Raw genomic sequence first — 18,357 nt, forward strand, 5'->3', positions numbered from 1 at the left:
GTTAAGTCCCATAATATTTCACACACATTTTTCTAACGTACGAAAAACAAACTGACTCTGTTCTTCTGCAATACCTCATATCTAAGTATCAAATTATATTCACAATTCCTCACCAATGCATTACGAGAATGCTAGCAAAATATGTGAGTGAATAGGAAACACGACTGAAATAACGATGCTTACTGACAGTCAGTGCAAATAAATGGGACGATCTCATTCAATACAACACATTCAGAACTGAAGTTGCCACTTCTGAGCTGCTCCAACTTCCTTGATTCGATGTCCAGAATAGAGGATGCATTTGAATAATGTTGGGCGCCTGACCTCCATTACTTTCATTGGATGAAAGCCAGAACAACTCGATAGAGATGAAACGTGTTACTACAGCACGCCCCACAGAGAAACAACGCAAAGAATTTGCACTATCTGTCGGTTACCAATTACAAAATATGCAATGCCTATTTCAGGATTTACAGCAAACAAAAATGTGAAGAAATTGAAAGTGCCGTTTAACACGTGTCTTTCAAAGTGTTTTTCCATTAAACATGTTGTCTGATATATGTGAGACATTTGAACTCTAAATAAGTTTAATAAGTATTTTATTGTTATTCTTTTTCTTCCTTGTGTATCCCTCCTATGGCTGGAACTGCGGATGGGCAGCGACTTATCAGTGATTATCATTTTAATGCTGTCCACACAGTTCAGGAGACCGCCTCGCACGCGAACGACTTTCTTTCCGTCACAGGGTGTGATGGGTTCGAATTTGGGAGGCATTAAATAACTTCAAGTTGAAAGTAGCCATGGCTGGACCACGGCTGATCCTCTGCACATCTTTGTTCTATCTGGGCTGTGTTCCGTGTCTAATTACCACGTTATCGACAGGAAATTGTTTCCTAATCTACAGTCATTACCGTTTTCTTTCGGCGTCTGTTCACCTCAGATTTTTCCTGGATCGCCTAAGATATCGTAATTTTGTTGCCATCCAAACAAATGGTAGAAGAAGACCTCCCTATAGGACGTGTAGTCTCTTTTCATAACTATCTTAATTACAGAAATATCAGTATTAACTTCGGTTTTTCATATTGAACTACGTGGTAATTTCTGCTGTTAGTGCCGTAGTTCTAAAAGAGACGAATTCAACGACGTTTCACTCTCCAAAATCCTATTAGTAGTTTCTGAGGAATTACCGTATCTAAAACTCTAGATTTACGTGTTTTGAACGTGAAAACGATTGCTGTCTTATGCAGTAGTTCGCTTTGTTACACTGAATTGTCACGTCATGCTGATGGGGTGCTCCAGCTTGACTCAGCTGAGAGTGTCTGCTTACGAAAGCGGAGTAGTGGAGAACAGTGTAATTTAAAACCCATGCTAATCGCTCTCTGCTATGTCTGGTAGACCGACACATCAATTGGAAGCCAAAGGAAGTATCAGATAATGATGTATCAGCAGTTAAAAGAGACAGTAATTACGCTCTTGTTTTTGCCAGCGCCTTGAAGGAAATGTGCACGCAATTATATTTTTATAATGCATTTGTAGAATGGGAAAATACGGGATAGAGATTGTTAAAAAATAATTTCGGAATAGGAGTTTAACGTCAAGAGGCACGCTTAAGAAAAAAGGCACTCACCAAAAATTGTTCATAAATACTTCCTTGAAATTCCATTTATGTAATCGTGCGTCCTAATTGCCCACCGTCTACTGCAACATGGTTTTAGTCGCTAGTGCAAGGACTGTTGGATTGACTGGAAAGTTTCCTTCGATATAACTGCACACCCTGCAAAAATTTTGATATTGTAAATCCTGTTGGGTCGCCAAAACTTGTGCGTGGACTTCATCTTTGAGTTTACCCCAGAGAAAAACTTCCAGTAGCGTCAAATCGGGCGAACGAGGAGGCCTCCACGTCCTGTGCAGCGACCAAGAGAGAGCTTGGTGAGTGCTTTCCCGGCCACAAGCGACTAGTGAGCTGGGCAGTCATCGCGCTGATACTCCACATATCTACGCACTTTAAGTGGAACTGTAGCATTCGGGTAAGAAATTTTATGTGCATCTTAGCAGTTAAGATTTCGTGAGTGAAGTAAGGACCAATAACTTAGACTCCAGCAATCCCGTACCAAGCGTTGACGCTCCACTGTCTCTGATACTCAACCTGCCACAGCAAATGCGGACTCTCAGCAGGCCAGTAATGCATATTTCGCAACATTCCATGATTTGTAAAGGTAGCTTCATCGGTAAAGTGAACTCTTTGAAGAAAGAACTTATAGTCCTCAGAACCGAACTACAGAACTCCACGCTGCTTCTGCAATATCACTGGTTGACCTGTTGATGAAGAGACACAATATATACGTGGTACATGGAAGCTGGTTGCGCATAAAATACGAACAATACTGGCCTGACTTATTCCAGAGGCAATTGCAAGTTCTCTGGACCAAACGGACGGGCTATGAGCAACAACTCACTAGAACATCTATTCTGTTCGCTTTGTCCGTTGTAGACATCATTCTTATCCTCTCCATAATATTCGAGCGCTCTTCCGATAACAATGTTTTGTGCATTCTCTGAATTGTCATTCTTATTGGACACCGTCTGTCAAGATACGTTCATACAAACAACTCAGCTGTTCTGTTCGCGTTCCTTCTGCATTCACCGTAAAGAAGTAGCGTACCTGTTTTTCTTGGCTTCTGAAAGACCTTTCTTTCCAAGCACAGACTGAAGGTACGTTTCTTCCGTTCCCCTTTTACATCAGCATTGCGACGGTTTTTACACTCTGTTTTTTCCTTAGCCTACGTGACACATTAGATTATTCCCGTATGAAATAACGATCACCGTCATAAGGCAACAATCGGTTACATGTTCAAAACAGATAAATCGTAAGTTGTAAGTATACTTATTACTCCGAAACTACTAATCGGGGCATTGCAGTCACGGACTGTGCGGCTGGTCCCGGCGGAGGTTCGAGTCCTCTCTTTGACATGGGTGTGTGTGTTTGTCCTTAGGATAATTTAGGTTAAGTAGTGTGTAAGCTTAGGGACTGATGACCTTAGCAGTTAAGTCCCTTAAGATTTCACACACATTTGAACATTTTACTAATCGGGTTTTAAAGAGTGAAACGCATTTGAATTCAACTCTTTTAGAAGTATGGTACCAGCACCAGTAATTTCTTTACTTCTATTAGAAACAGCGTAATTGATACCAATTTCAGTGTAATTAATAGAGGTACGATAAGAGACCATAGGTCGTTCAGTGAGGGCCTGCTCATAGTTCGTCTGAGTCCAAACAGAATGCCGGTATCTTAAACGGCTCCGGAAATGTGGAGGTGAACGGCTTGGCTGAACCACACAGTATACTTGACAGTACGGCGGCTTCAGACATCTGGAGAGCTTCCGATCCGGCCCGCGAGTGGCTGACGTAATGCGAAATAAACGGCCGAAAGGAAAAGCGCCGGGGCTGTGTGTCGGCTGATTTGGGTGAGCGAAAGGGAGGTGGGGGGGGGGGGGGCTGATTGCTTTGCGCGCAGCTGGCAATTACATGCGGCGTGACGTCACCAGGTGGTCCGGCTCAGCTCACAACACGGACGTGTCCAGCCAACAGGCCCGGGCGTCGGTTTTCCCAAGCGGTTTTGTTGTGTACCAAGAGCCCAGACTGGCTGCGTACGGTGTGCAGCACCACGGCGTAGTAACTGAAAAAGTTCCAGAGATGTAGCTGGATTTACCTTCAGGGAGGAAGGAAGGAGAAGAGCAGAACCTCCGTAGAAAATTAGGCATACAAATAAATAAATAACAGTGAGAAGGCCAAAATACTAAATTCGCTCTCCCGAAATTGTTTCACCGCGGAAGATCCTAACACAGTCCCTCCTTTCAATTGTCGTACGAACGTCGAAATGGCAGATATTGAGATAACCGATCGCAGAACTGAAAAGCAGCTACAATCATTTAGTAGTGGAAAGACGTCAGGACCAGATGAGATACGTGAAAGATTCTATAAAGATTATACGAAAGAACTTGCTCCCCTTCTAACAGCAATTCATCATAGCTACCTAACGACTGGAAAAAAGCGCAAAAAAATGGTTCAAATGGCTCTGAGCACTATGGGACTCAACTGCAGAGGTCATTAGTCCCCTAGAACTTAGAACTAGTTAAACCTAACTAATCGAAGGACATCACAAACATCCATGCCCGAGGCAGGATTCGAACCTGCGACCGTAGCGGTCCTGCGGTTCCAGACTGCAGCGCCTTTAACCGCACGGCCACTTCGGCCGGCGGAAAAAAAGCGCAGGTCATTCAAGTTTTCAAGGAAGGCCGTAAGACAGATCCACATAATTATAGACGTATATCGTTGACGTCAATCTGTTGCAAAATTATGGAACATGTTTTATGCTCAAGAATTATGTTTTTCTAAAATGAACATCTCTTTGAAAAATAACGTGGTTTCCGCAAACAGAGATCCTGGGAAACACAGTTCGCTCCGTTCCTCCATGAGATCCGCAACGGCGCTCAGGTTGATGCCGTATTACTTGATTCCAGTAAGGCATTTGACACCGTCCCGCTTTGTGGTTTAATGAAAAAAATATGAGGTTACGGAGTATCGGAGCAGACTTGCGACTGGTTTCAAGACTTTCTTGCAGACAGAACTCAACACGTCGGGCCGGCGGCTGTGACCGAGCGGTTCTACATCTACATCTACACCCATACTCCGCAAGCCACCTGACGGTGTGTGGCGGAGGGTACGTTGAGTACCTCTATCGGTTCTCCCTTCTATTCCAGTCTCGTATTGTTCGTGGAAAGAAGGATTGTCGGTATGCCTCTGTGTGGGTTCTGATCTCTCTGATTTTATCCTCATGGTCTCTTCGCTAGATATACGTAGGATGGAACAATATACTGCTTGACTCCTCGGTGAAAGTCAAAAACTTCAACAAAAGCCCGTACCGAGCTACTGAGCCTCTCTCCTGCAGAGTCTTCCGCTGGAGTTTATCTATCATCTCCGTTACGCTTTCGCGATTTCTAAATGATTCTGTAACGAAGCGCGCTGCTCTCCATTGGATCTTCTCTATCTCTTCTATCAACCCTATCTGGTACGGATCCCACACTGCTGAGCAGTATTCAAGCAGTGGGCGAACAAGCGTACTGTAACCTACTTCCTCTGTTTTCGGATTGCATTTCCTTAGGATTCTTCCAATGAATCTCACTCTGGCATCTGCTTTACCAACAATCAACTTTATATGATCATTCCATTTTCAATCACTCCTAATGCGTACTCCCAGATAATTTATGGTATTAACTGCTTCCAGTTGTTGACCTGCTATATTGTAGCTAGCTGATAAGGGATCTATCTTTCTATGTAATCGCAGCACATTACACTTGTCTACATCGAGATTCAATTGCCATTCCCTGCACCATGCGTCAATTCGCTGCAGATCCTCCTGCATTTCAGTACAATTTTCCGTTGTTACAATCTCTCGATATACAACAGCATCAACCGCAAAAACCTCAGTGAACTTCCGATGTCATCCACAAGGTCATTTATGTATATTGTGAATAGCAACGGACCTATGACACTCCCCTGTGGCACACCTGAAATGACTCTTACTTCGGAAGACTTCTCTCCATTGAGAATGACATGTTGCGTTCTGTTATCTAGGAACTCTTCAATCCAATCACACAATTGGTCTGTTAGTTCATATGCTCTTACTTTGTTCATTAAACGACAGTGGGGAACTGTATCGAACGCCTTGCGGAAGTCAAGAAACACGGCATCTACCTGGGAACCCGTCCCTATGGCCCTCTGGGTCTCGTGGACGAATAGCGCGAGCTGGGTTTCACACGATCGTCTGTTTCGAAACCCATGCTGATTCCTACAGAGTAATTTCTAGTCTCCAGAATAGTCATTATACTCGAACATAATACGTGTTCCAAAATTCTACAACTGATCGACGTTAGAGATATAGGTCTATAGTTCTGCACATCTGTTCGACGTCCCTTCTTGAAAACGGGGATGATTTGTGCCCATTTCCAATCCTTTGGAAAGTTACGCTCTTCTAGAGACCTACGGTACACCGCTGCAAGAAGGGGGCCAAGTTCCTTCGCGTACTCTGTGTAAAATCGAACTGGTATCCCATCAGGTCCAGCGGCCTTTCCTCTTTTGAGCGATCTTAATTGTTACTCTATCCCTCTGTCGTCTATTTCGATATCTACCATTTTGGAATTACAGTGCAGTCTTCCTCTGTGAAACAGCTTTGGAAAACGACATTTAGTATTTCGGCCTTTTGTCTGTCATCCTCTGTTTCAGTACCATTTTGGTCACAGAGTGTGTGGACATTTTGTTTTGATCCACCTGCGCTTTGACATAAGGCCAAAATTTCTTAGGATTTTCTGCCAAGTCAGTACATAGAACTTTACTTTCGAATTCATTGAATGCCTCTCGCATAGCCCTCCTCACACTACATTTCGCTTCGCGTAATTTTTGTTTGTCTGCAAGGCTTTGGCTATGTTTATGTTTGCTGTGAAGTTCCCTTTGCTTCCGCAGCAGTTTTCTAACTAGGTTGTTGTACCACGGTGGTTCTTTTCCATCTCTTACGATCTTGCTTGGCGCATACTCATCTAAGACACATTGTACGATGGTTTTAAACTTTGTCCACTGATCCTCAACACTATATGCACTTGAGACAAAACTTTTGTGTTGAGCCGTCAGGTACTCTGAAATCTTCTTTTTGTCCCTTTTGCTAAACAGAAAAATCTTCCTACCTTTTTTTAATATTTCTATTTACGGCTGAAATCATCGATACAGTAACCGCTTTATGATCGCTGATTCCCTGTTCTGCGTTAACTGTTTCAAATAGTTCGGGTCTGTTTCTCACCAGAAGGTCTAATATATTATCGTCACGAGTCGGTTCTCTGTTCAACTGCTCAAGGTAGTTTTCAGATAAAGCACTTAAAATATTTCACTGGATTCTTTGTCCCTGCCACCCGTTATAAGCGTTTGAGTCTCCCAATCTATATGTGGCAAATTAAAATCTCCACCCAGAACTATAACATGGTGGGGAAATCTACTGGATATATTTTCCAAATTATCCTTCAGGTGCACAGCCACAGCAGCTGCTGAGCCAGGGGGCCTATAGAGACATCCAATTACCATGTCTGAGCCTGCTTTAACCGTGACCTTTACCCAAATTATTTCAAATTTCGGATCTCCGTCAATTTCCTTCGATACTATTGCACTTCTTATCGCTATAAACACGCCTCCCCTTCACTGTCCAGCCTGTCTCTGCGGTATACATTCCAATCTGAGATTAAATTTCATTACTGTTTACATCTGGTTTCAGCCAACTTTCTGTCCCTAGTACTATGTGGGCATTGTGACCGTTTATTAATGAGAGCAGTTCTGGGGCCTTTCTACAGGGTGTTACAAAAAGGTACGGCCAAACTTTCAGGAAACATTCCTCACACACAAAGAAAGAAAATATGTCTTGTGTACATGTGTCCGGAAACGCTTACTTTCCATGTTAGAGCTCATTTTATTACTTCTCTTCAAATCACATTAATCATGGAATGGAAACACACAGCCACAGAACGTACCAGCGTGACTTCAAACACTTTGTTACAGGAAATGGTCAAAATGTCCTCCATTAGCGAGGATACACGCATCCACCCTCCGTCGCATGGAATCCCTGATGCGCTGATGCAGCCCTGGAGAATGGAGCATTGTATCACAGCCGTCCACAATACGAGCACGAAGAGTCTCTACATTTGGTAACGGGGATGCGTAGACAAGAGCTTTCAAATGCCCCCATAAATGAAAGTCAAGAGGGTTGAGGTCTGGAGAGCGTGGAGGCCATGGAATTGGTCCGCCTTTACCAATCCATCGGTCACCGAATCTGTTGTTGAGAAGCTTACGAACACTTCGACTGAAATGTGCAGGAGCTCCATCGTGCGTGAACCACATGTTATATCGTACTTGTAAAGGCACATGTTCTAGCAGCAAAGGTAGAGTATCCCGTATGAAATCATGATAACGTGCTCCATTGAGCGTAGGTGGAAGAACATGGGGCCCAATCAAGACATCACCAACAATGCCTGCCCAAACGTTCACAGAAAATCTGTGTTGATGACGTGATTGCGCAATTGCGTGCGGATTCTCGTCAGCCCTCACATGTTGATTGTGAAAATTTACAATTTGATCACGTTGGAATGAAGCCTCATCCGTAAAGAGAACATTTGCACTGAAATGAGGATTGACACATTGTTGGATGAACCATTCGAAGAACTGTACCCGTGGAGCCCGATCAGCTGCTGATAGTGCCTGCACACGCTGTACATGGTACGGAAACAACTGGTTCTCCCGTAGCACTCTCCATACAGTGACGTGGTCAACGTTACCTTGTACAGCAGCAACTTCTCTGACGCTGACATTAGGGTTATCGTCAACTGCACGAAGAATTGCCTCGTCCATTGCAGGTGTCCTCGTCGTTCTAGGTCTTCCCCAGTCGCGAATCATAGGCTGGAATGTTCCGTGCTCCCTAAGACGCCGATCAATCGCTTCGAACGTCTTCCTGTCGGGACACCTTCGTTCTGGAAATCTGGCTCGATACAAGCGTACCGCGCCACGGCTGTTGGCCCGTGCTAATCCATACATGAAATGGGCGTCTGCCAAGTCCGCATTTGTAAACATGGCACTGACTGCAAAACCACGTTTGTGATGAACACTAACCTGTTGATGCTACGTACTGATGTGCTTGATGCTAGTACTGTAGAGTAATGAGTCGCATGTCAACACAAGCACCGAAGTCAACATTACCTTGCTTCAACTGGGCCAACTGGCGGTGAATCGAGGAAGTACAGTACATACTGACGAAACTAAAATGAGCTCTAACATGGAAATTAAGCGTTTCCGGACACATGTCCGCATAACATCTTTTCTTTATTTGTGTGCGAGGCATGTTTCCTGAAAGTTTGGCCGTACCTTTTTGTAACACCCTGTATAGACGCTCCTGCAGTTTACTATTAGCACATTAATATTGCTATTCCCTGTTGCATTTTGCCTACTCATACCTTGCCGCGTCTCAGGAGGCGTCTTGTCGGGCCTAGGGAGGGAATTCTCTAACCTAAAAAACTCACATGTGCACTCCACACGTACTCCGCTACCCTTGTAGCTGCTTCCTGCGTGTAGTGCTCGCATGAACTATTCGGGGGGACCATACATTTCTCCACCCGACAAATGTGCACCCCAGATCTCCGCAGAATCGTCTGAGCCTCTGGTTTAAGCCTTCCACTCGGCTCCAAACCAGAGGACCGCCATCGGTTCTGGGAACGATACTACAAATAGTTATCTCAGATACCACCCCGCGAGCGAGGCTTTCCGCGTTCACCAACTCCGCTAACCGCCTGTATGAACTGAGGATGACCTCTGAACCCAGACGGCAGGAATCATTGGTGCCGACATGAGCAACAATTTGCAGTCGGGTGCACCCAGTGCTCTCTATCGCCGCCGGCAGGGCCTCCTCCACATCTCAGATGAGACCCCCCGGCAAGCAGACGGAGTGAACACTGGCCTTCTTCCCCGACCTTTCCGCTATTTCCCTAAGGAGCTCCATCACCCTACTAACGCTCCGCTTCAGCTTACCGCGTTACAGCTACGGTCGCAGATCGAACCTGCCTCGGGCATGGATGTGTGTGATGTCCTAAGGTTAGTTAGGTTTAAGTAGTTGTAAGTTCTCGGGGACCGATGACCTTAGAAGTTAAGTCCCGTAGTGCTCTGAGCCATTTTTTTTTAACATTCCAGAAATAAGAGCGAATATAGGGGCCTACCGACAATCATTCTTCCCACGTCCTTCTCTGGAAGGACTACCCACCCCATTTGACCCCTCTCAAACTCGCTCAGTTGGCTGTAGGAAGCCGAGTGCGCCTCTGCGTATAGTTTCCTGCTTGTGTCACACGTTTGACCACACTGAGCTTCTAGCTGTGAGCATTGCCTATTAAAGCGTAGACACAGATGGCGCTCTTTTACCTATGCCACTACGCTATCTGTCGGTGGACGACGTTTAAATCATTGTCATTATATCTACAGTTCCCCAGGTGGCATATGCCGTTACCGGATCAAGATCCATGCCGTGTACCAGGTGTACTAACACTTTTTCGGGCAGTGTAGTAGGAAAATCTGATGCCAGACTGATATTCATAGAAAGAATCTCAAGGAAATGTAACTCTTCCATGACGGTTCTTGAGTATTGCTTATCAATGTGGGATCCTTACCAGGTAGAACTGATGGAAGAGACAGAGAAGATCCTTCGAAGAGCGACATCGTTCAATCGGCGCGAAAGCATTACAGAGGTGCTCAACAAACACCAATGGCAGACGTTACAAGAGAAATGTTGTGCATAATGGAGAGGTTTGCTACTGTAATTTCGAAAGAGCACTTTACGGGAAGAGTCGGACAACATATTACTTCCTCCCAAATACGTCTCGCATAGTGACCACGATGAGAAAATTCGAGGAACTAAAACCAATACAGAGGCTTACCAGCAATCGTTCTTTCTACGCGCGACTAGCGATTGGCACAGGGCAGAGGGGATCCGCTAATGATACCAGAAATACTCTCCGCCACACACTAGTGGAACAGGGTTGGAGGGATCCGATGGTTGTACCGAAAGTACCCTCTGCCACACACCATTAGGTGGTTTGCGGAGTATGATTTAGATGTAGGTGATTGAGTCTTCCGTCGGTTCTTGGTAGAATATTTTATACAGTATTAATGAAAACACACACAACACTGATGTAATATTCTACAATATTAATTATTTATTTCACAAATCGGTTTTCGGTTGTTACACCATCATCAGTATAAAGATAAGTACGGGGTGCAGTGAAATATTGTTGGATCAAAAATTTAAAACTAATGCATCTGCAGAGTATCTCCACCTCCAAGGATGAAAAAATGTTAACGTTAGATTTAAGAATAAAACAAGACGGTTTATTTCAGTGTAAACGCGATGTCAGATTATTTCACAAAGATATTACAGAATGAGACTCTTTAACTAATGAGCTATATACAAATTACAACAGTTGTTCATAGAAGAAAGTAAGCTGAACAATTAACTTTGGTTGAATGTTCCAAAGGTGTGGCAGAACAAAATAATGTTGTTTTTAATAGGTCCTAAATCACTAAATGATAAGATATACTAGATTAAGCAGGTAAGTCAACCAACTGTGACTGAATAAAGCATTTTTTTATACAACAAGAGAAAGTATAGTTATTGAAATAAAGGAAAATGGGGCATGTGAGTAAGAGGGGTAATTTACAACACAGTATAGACGCGATTATGTGTAGTATTTGCAGTTAGAAGTTATTCAGTAAATATATGTCCACCAGTACTGACTTAGTACTGAATGATCAGACACAGTTTTGATTCACATACTGTTCATTAGTTAATGTGTCACATATTTTATCTTAGTTAAATAATCTTACATAGCATGTGCACCGAAATAATACCTCTTGTTTTATTCCTAAGACTAACGTTAACATTTTTCAGCTCCGGAAATGGAAATACTCTGTAGACACACTTGTGTAACATCCCTGATCCAAAAAATTTCACTGCACTACATACGAGTACTTTTCTTTGTGACTGATGATGGCGTAACAGTTGAAAACCGGTTAGTAAAATAAATAATCAATATTACAGTATATTACCCTAGTAAAATGTGTGTTTTCATTCATAATAGCCGCCGGTGTGGCCGAGCGGTTCTAGGTGCTACAGTCTGGAACCGCGCGACCACTATGGTCGCAGGTTCGAATTCTCCCTCGGGCATGGATGTGTGTGACGTCCTTAGGTTAGTTAGGTTTAAGTAGTTCTAAGTTCTAGGGGACTCATGATCTCAGATGTTAAGTCTCATAGTGCTCAGAGCCATCTTCATAATAAATAAATAGGCAAAAGAGAAACGCATAATACTTAATTTCCACAACATTTGTACCAACACATGGTGAATACACCAACGTTAGCATGCAACAGAGTAATATGTGAATACTACAGCTTTAATAAGACTCCGTCGGGAAAGCGTGACATTCAGAACTGGAAGAGGAGTCAGGAAATTCTACATCTACATCAGCATCATACTCCGCAAGCCACCTAATCGTGTGTGGCGGAGAGTACTTTTGGTATCATTAGCGGATCCTCTCTACCCTGTGACAATCGCTAGTGGCGCATAGTAAGAATGACTGCCGGTAAGCCTCTGTATTGGTTCTAGCTTCTTGAATTTTCTCGTCGTGGTCACTACGCGAGACGTATTTGGGAGGAAGTAATATGTTGTCCGACTCATCCTGGAAAGTGCTCTTCCGACATATCAGTAGCAAACCTCTCCATTATGCACAACATTTCTCTTGTAACGTCTGCCATTGGTGTTTGTTGAGCACCTCTGTAATGCTTTCGCGCCGACTGAACGATCTCGTGACGCCGATCTTCGAAGGATCTTCTCTGTCTCTTCCATCGGTTCTACCTGATAAGGATCCCACATTGATAAACAATACTCAAGACCCGTCGAACAAGCACCAGATAAGACATTTCCTTCATGGAAGAGTTACATTTCCTTGAGATTCTTTCTACGAATATCAGTCTGGCATCAGATTTTCCTACTACACTGCCCGAAAAGTATGAGTACACCTGGAACACGACATGGATCTTGATCCAATAACGGCATATGCCACCTGGGGAACTGTAGATATAATGATAATGATTTAAACGTCGTCCACCAACAGATAGCGTAGTGGCATAGGTAAAAGAGCGCCATCTGTGTCTACCCTTTAATAGGCAATGCTCACAGCTAGAAGCTCAGTGTGGTCAAATGTGTGAAGAAAGCAGGAAACCATACGCAGAGGCGCACTCGGCTTCCTACAGCCAACTGAGCGAGTCTGAGACGGGTCAGATGGGGTGGGTAGTCCTTCCGGAGAACTGACACACAAATCTGACGTGTTGTGTCAGCTGTGCAGCGACACTGGTGTCAGTGGCCCCGCGAACATTATCAGACCCGTAGACAAGGTTCTGGACGTCCACGCAGTACAGACGCCTACGAGGATCGTCGCATTTTAAGGACAGCAGCGGCATATCGTACAGCTACCACAGCACAGATAAGAGGAATTGTGAGCCCAGAATGTCAACATGAACTGCTGCGCATCTGTTCTTCGCAATGGGACTATTGGTACGCACACCTCTGGCCCATCTTTCCCTCACGCCACAGCATCGTGCACGTCTCGCCTGGTGCAGTCAGAGGAAGTCACTTAGAACATGGAACGGCGCGCCGTGGTCTTCAGTGACGACCATCACTTGCCTCCACCCACGACATAGACCTGGTGAGCGCTGTCTCATACATAGCATTTGTGCATTTGTCCAAGACACTCTGGCGGCACCCACAGGTCTTACGCGTATGTTGTTGTTGTTGTGGTCTTCAGTCCTGAGACTGGTTTGATGCAGCTCTCCAAGCTACTTTATCCTGTGCAAGCTGCTTCATCTCCCAGTACCTACTGCAACCTTCTGAATCTCCTTAGTGTATTCATCTCGTGGTCTCCCTCAACGATTTTTACCCTCCACGCTGTCCTGAAATACTAAATTGGTGATCCCTTGATGCCTCAGAACATGTCCTACAAACCGATCCCTTCTTCTAGTCAAGTTGTGCCACAAACTTCTCTTCTCCCCAATCCTATTCAATACCTCCTCATTAGTTATGTGATCTACCCATCTAATCTTCAGCATTCTTCTGTAGCACCACATTTCGAAAGCTTCTATCCTCTTCTTGTCCAAACTATTTATCATGCATTTTTCACTTCCATACATTGCTACACTCCATACAAATACTTTCAGAAACGACTTCCTGACACTTAAATCTATACTTGAGGTTAACAAATTTCTCTTCTTCAGAAACGCTTTCCTTGCCATTGCCAGTCTACATTTTACATCCTCTCTACTTCGACCATCATCAGTTATTTTGCTCCACAAATAGCAAAACTCCTTTACTACTTTAAGTGTCTCATTTCCTAATCTGATTCCCTGATTTTGCTTTTGTTGATGTTCATCTTATATCCTCCTTTCAACACACTGGTCAGTCCGTTCAACTGCTCTTCCAAGTCCTTTGCTGTCTCTGACCGAATTACATTGCCATCGGCGAACCTCAAAGTTTTTATTTCTCCTCCATGGGTTTTAATACCTACTCCGAATTTTTCTTTTGTTTCCTTCACTGCTTGCTCAATATACAGATTAAATAACATCGGGGAGAGGCTACAAACCTGTCTCACTCCCTTCCCAACCACTGCTACCCTTTCATGTCCCTCGACTCTTATAACTGCCATCTGGTTTCTGTACAAATTGTAAATAGCCTTTCGCTCCCTGTATTTACACATATATCAGGAAAGTATTCGACGTCTGAATAATCGACTGAACGCCAGAGTCAGTGCCTGCATTGTCATCTGTGGCGGCTGCACTGCGCACTATTATGGGTGTTTCAGCATGGATCGACATCCGGAGCCTCAAAACCGCTTGTGCTGTTGATCTGTAAATGTATTCATTTCATGTACTCAATATGTGCTGTTACAACAGTAAGTTATTAGTGAACGGAAAGCCTCTAAAAGGGCTTACTATTCTTTTTCCAGAGGCGTATTTGTTTTACATCATCATTCCACTTAAGACCGCTCTGGATAGTTGCGCTTAGATATTTTACCGTACCTACTGTTTCCAGCAGTTCCTCATCAATAGTGTAGTATTACAGTAGCGGCTCTCTTCTCCCTTGTGTGCGCAATATGTTACATTTATTTACGTTCAATGTCAGCTGCCAGACCATGTATCAAACATCAATCCTCTACATGTCGTTCTGCACATCGATACTGTCTTATGCACAGCCGCACCATTTGTGAGCAGTGTTAAAAGCGCATCCGACGCTTTCTCCTTGATCGTTTACATAAATAGTAAAGAGTAACGTTCCTATGGCCGGCCGAAGTGGCCGTGCGGTTAAAGGCGCTGCAGTCTGGAACCGCAAGACCGCTACGGTCGCAGGTTCGAATCCTGCCTTGGGCATGGATGTTTGTGATGTCCTTAGGTTAGTTAGGTTTCACTAGTTCTAAGTTCTAGGGGACTAATGACCTCAGCAGTTGAGTCCCATAGTGCTCAGAGCCATTTTTGAACGTTCCTATGACACTTCCTTCCGATACCCCAGATGTTACCTTGATATCTGTCGATTTTGTTTCGTTAAGAGCGGCGTGTGGGATTCCTTGACACCAAACATATTGACAGGATCCCTGAAGATGCCTTGAGACACATCAGTGGGCAAACTACGAAGGCCTACGTGTTGATGGAGTTTGTACTGTTCGTCTCAAGTGCACATAAACATCAGTAACGAATGAATGAACTTATCAGAGTCTGTCTGAAAATCAACCTGAAAAACAGTTATAGTAAGACTTAAGTAAGATAAAAATATTATTCGAAAAAAATTATACCAAAGAAAACAGCACAAATTAACAATTAAGTTATAGAATCAATTACGAATCTTTGAATTCGAAACAGGTTGAGACATCGAATGGACGAGAAGCAAAGACATAAACAGAAGAGTGTAAATGTTCTGCAGTCATTTACGTAAAATAAGTAGCGTTTACGAACCTAACTTCCGATGAGTCTGAAACAAGAGTCTAACAGTAAGTTCTCACTTGTGGCATTGACGTGTGGCCTTTTATGTGAAAAAGATTCAAAAACCGATGGTTAGTCGGTGAGCGAGGGAAACATGCGTGCTGGGAGTTACCTGGAGGGAAGGGAAATAAAGGAGTGGAGTGGGATGGAAAACATAATAGTTGCTGTAGTCAAAATGAAATGGTCGTGAGGATTACATATAGTCACGTGGATAGGTGGCCGACTGACAAAGGAAGAAGACGATATGACGGAAGGTACCGAATCGATATTACAAAACATACAGAAGCGACATGGATACGTACAGGTGAAGAGTCTGCAGGAGGCATTTGATCTGCGGAGGATATCAGATAAATTACGATGATGACGTTGATGATGATGCTGAATACTTAAGGAAGCGGGTTTTTTATCCAGTGTACTTCGGTAACGAGATGTAGGGTTATCGACAGATATGAAAGTAACTTCGGGTGTAGCCCACAATGGTTTCTTCGGATCCTTGCTGGTTATGTTGTGCACTGATGTCCTAACAGACGATACTGAGAGTAACCGCAATTTTTTTGCAAATGGTTCAGTTATCTATAACGAAGTAATGTCTGACAAAAGCTGGGTAAATATTCGTTCAGATCTTCACAAGATTTCAAAGCACTGAAAACGCTGACAGCTTGCTTTAAATGTTCAGATATGTAAAATCGTGCACTTCGAGGAAACGAGGAAACGTAATTTACTAAGACTACGATACCTAGCACTCATCTTTCAAAGATGTGGAGATTCGCAAGGAATAACAAGTGGTTTGAATTGTGCATTAAACTGGAGGTCTTCTTTCTTCAGTTTGATAACTCGGGTAGGTTAGTGAGACGCTAGTCGCAGACGTGACGTACAATTGAAGGACTTGTACAAAGCCATTTTACCACACTGAATTATTGTTATTACAGCGGACGATAGTCCCAACATATGTAGTGAACTTTCGCCATGTTGGATCGTTAAGTCCTTTCTGGAATAATGAAGCCGACAAATTCAGAGCATAGATACAGCTTGTTCAGTCGAAAGCTTGTAGGACGAAGAGGAATTTTTGGAAACAACTGTCACTTACTTGACACATAATTTGGGCTGAGGATGAGCAAAACAAAAACGAAAGCTATGAAGAACTAAGGTAACAATAATAAGGGCATGATAATACTTTAAGAAAAAGGTTTTAGATATCACGCTAAGAGAAGACTGCTATCTTGAAAGTAAAATCATCACACATGTCCCAATGAAGTAGCATATCAGGATTAAATAGATACAGGCAAAGATAGTTTACTTTAACAAAAAAAAAATCGAGAAATGAGATTTACTGATACAAAATTAATCCTTTCGTGGTTGATGGGGTACGTACGTCCCACTCAAGCAATATGCAGTTTTGAGCAATGGGACGTCTACATTTCATATCTGTCCAGTGCTAGCATGCAGTAAAATTGTTTCGGGACTTGGAGAAAAATGCAACGGACGATGGAGTGCACATAGAGAAGGCTGTGAACGCTCAAATGGGATGGCGTGTATTTATAGTGTGTCTATTTCACGAAAAATGGATCAAATCATCCTCTTCTCCATGCCACGAACGTCTGATGTAATTTATTGTTTTTTCTTATACACTACTGGCCATTAAAATTGCTACACCACGAAGATGACGTGCTACAGACGCGAAATTTAACCGACAGGAAGAAGATGCTGTGATATGCAAATGATTAGCTTTTCAGAGCATTCACACAAGGTTGGCGCCGGTGGCGACACCTACAACGTGCTGACACGAGGAACGTTTCCAACCGATTTCTCATACACAAACAGCAGTTGACCGGCGTTGACTGGTGAAACGTTGTTGTGATGCCTCGTGTAAGGAGGAGAAATGCGTACCATCACGTTTCCGACTTTGATAAAGGTCAGATTGCAGCCTATCGCGATTACGGTTTATCGTATCGCAACACTGCTGCTCCCGTTGGTCGAGATCCAATGACCGTTAGCAGAATATGGAATCAGTGGGTTTAGGAGGGTAATACGGAACGCCGTGCTGGATCCCAACGGCCTCGTATCACTAGCAGTCGAGATGACAGGCATCTTATCCACATGGCTGTAACGTATCGTGCAGCCACGTCTCGATCCCTGAATCAACAGATGGGGACGTTTGCAAGACAAAAGAATCTGCACGAACAGCTCGACGACGTTTGCAGCAGCATGGACTATCAGCTCGGAGACCATGGCTGCGGTTACCCTTGACGCTGCGTCACAGACAGGAGCGCCTGCGATGGCGTACTCAACGACGAACCTGGGTGCACGAATGGCAAAACGTCATTTTTCCGGATGAATCCAGGTTCTGTTTACAGCATCATGATGGTCGCATCCGTGTTTGGCGACATCGCGGTGAACGCACATTGGAAGCGCGTATTCGTCATCGCCGTACTGGCTTATCACCGGGCGGGATTGTATGGGGTGCCATTGGTGACACGTCTCGGTCACCTTTATTACTTTTGTTCAGATGTGTTACGACCCGTGGCTCTATCCTTCATTCGATCCCTGCGAAACCCTACATTTCAGCAGAATAATACACGACCGCATGTTGCAGGTCCTGTACGGGCCTTTCTGGATACAGAAAATGTTCGACTGCTGCCCTGACCAGCACATTCTCCAGATCTCTCACCAATTGAAAACGTCTAGTCAATGGTGGCCGAGCAAGTGGA

This window comes from Schistocerca serialis, chromosome 6 (genome assembly GCF_023864345.2).
Source record: "Schistocerca serialis cubense isolate TAMUIC-IGC-003099 chromosome 6, iqSchSeri2.2, whole genome shotgun sequence".
Classification (NCBI taxonomy): Eukaryota; Metazoa; Arthropoda; class Insecta; order Orthoptera; family Acrididae; genus Schistocerca; species Schistocerca serialis.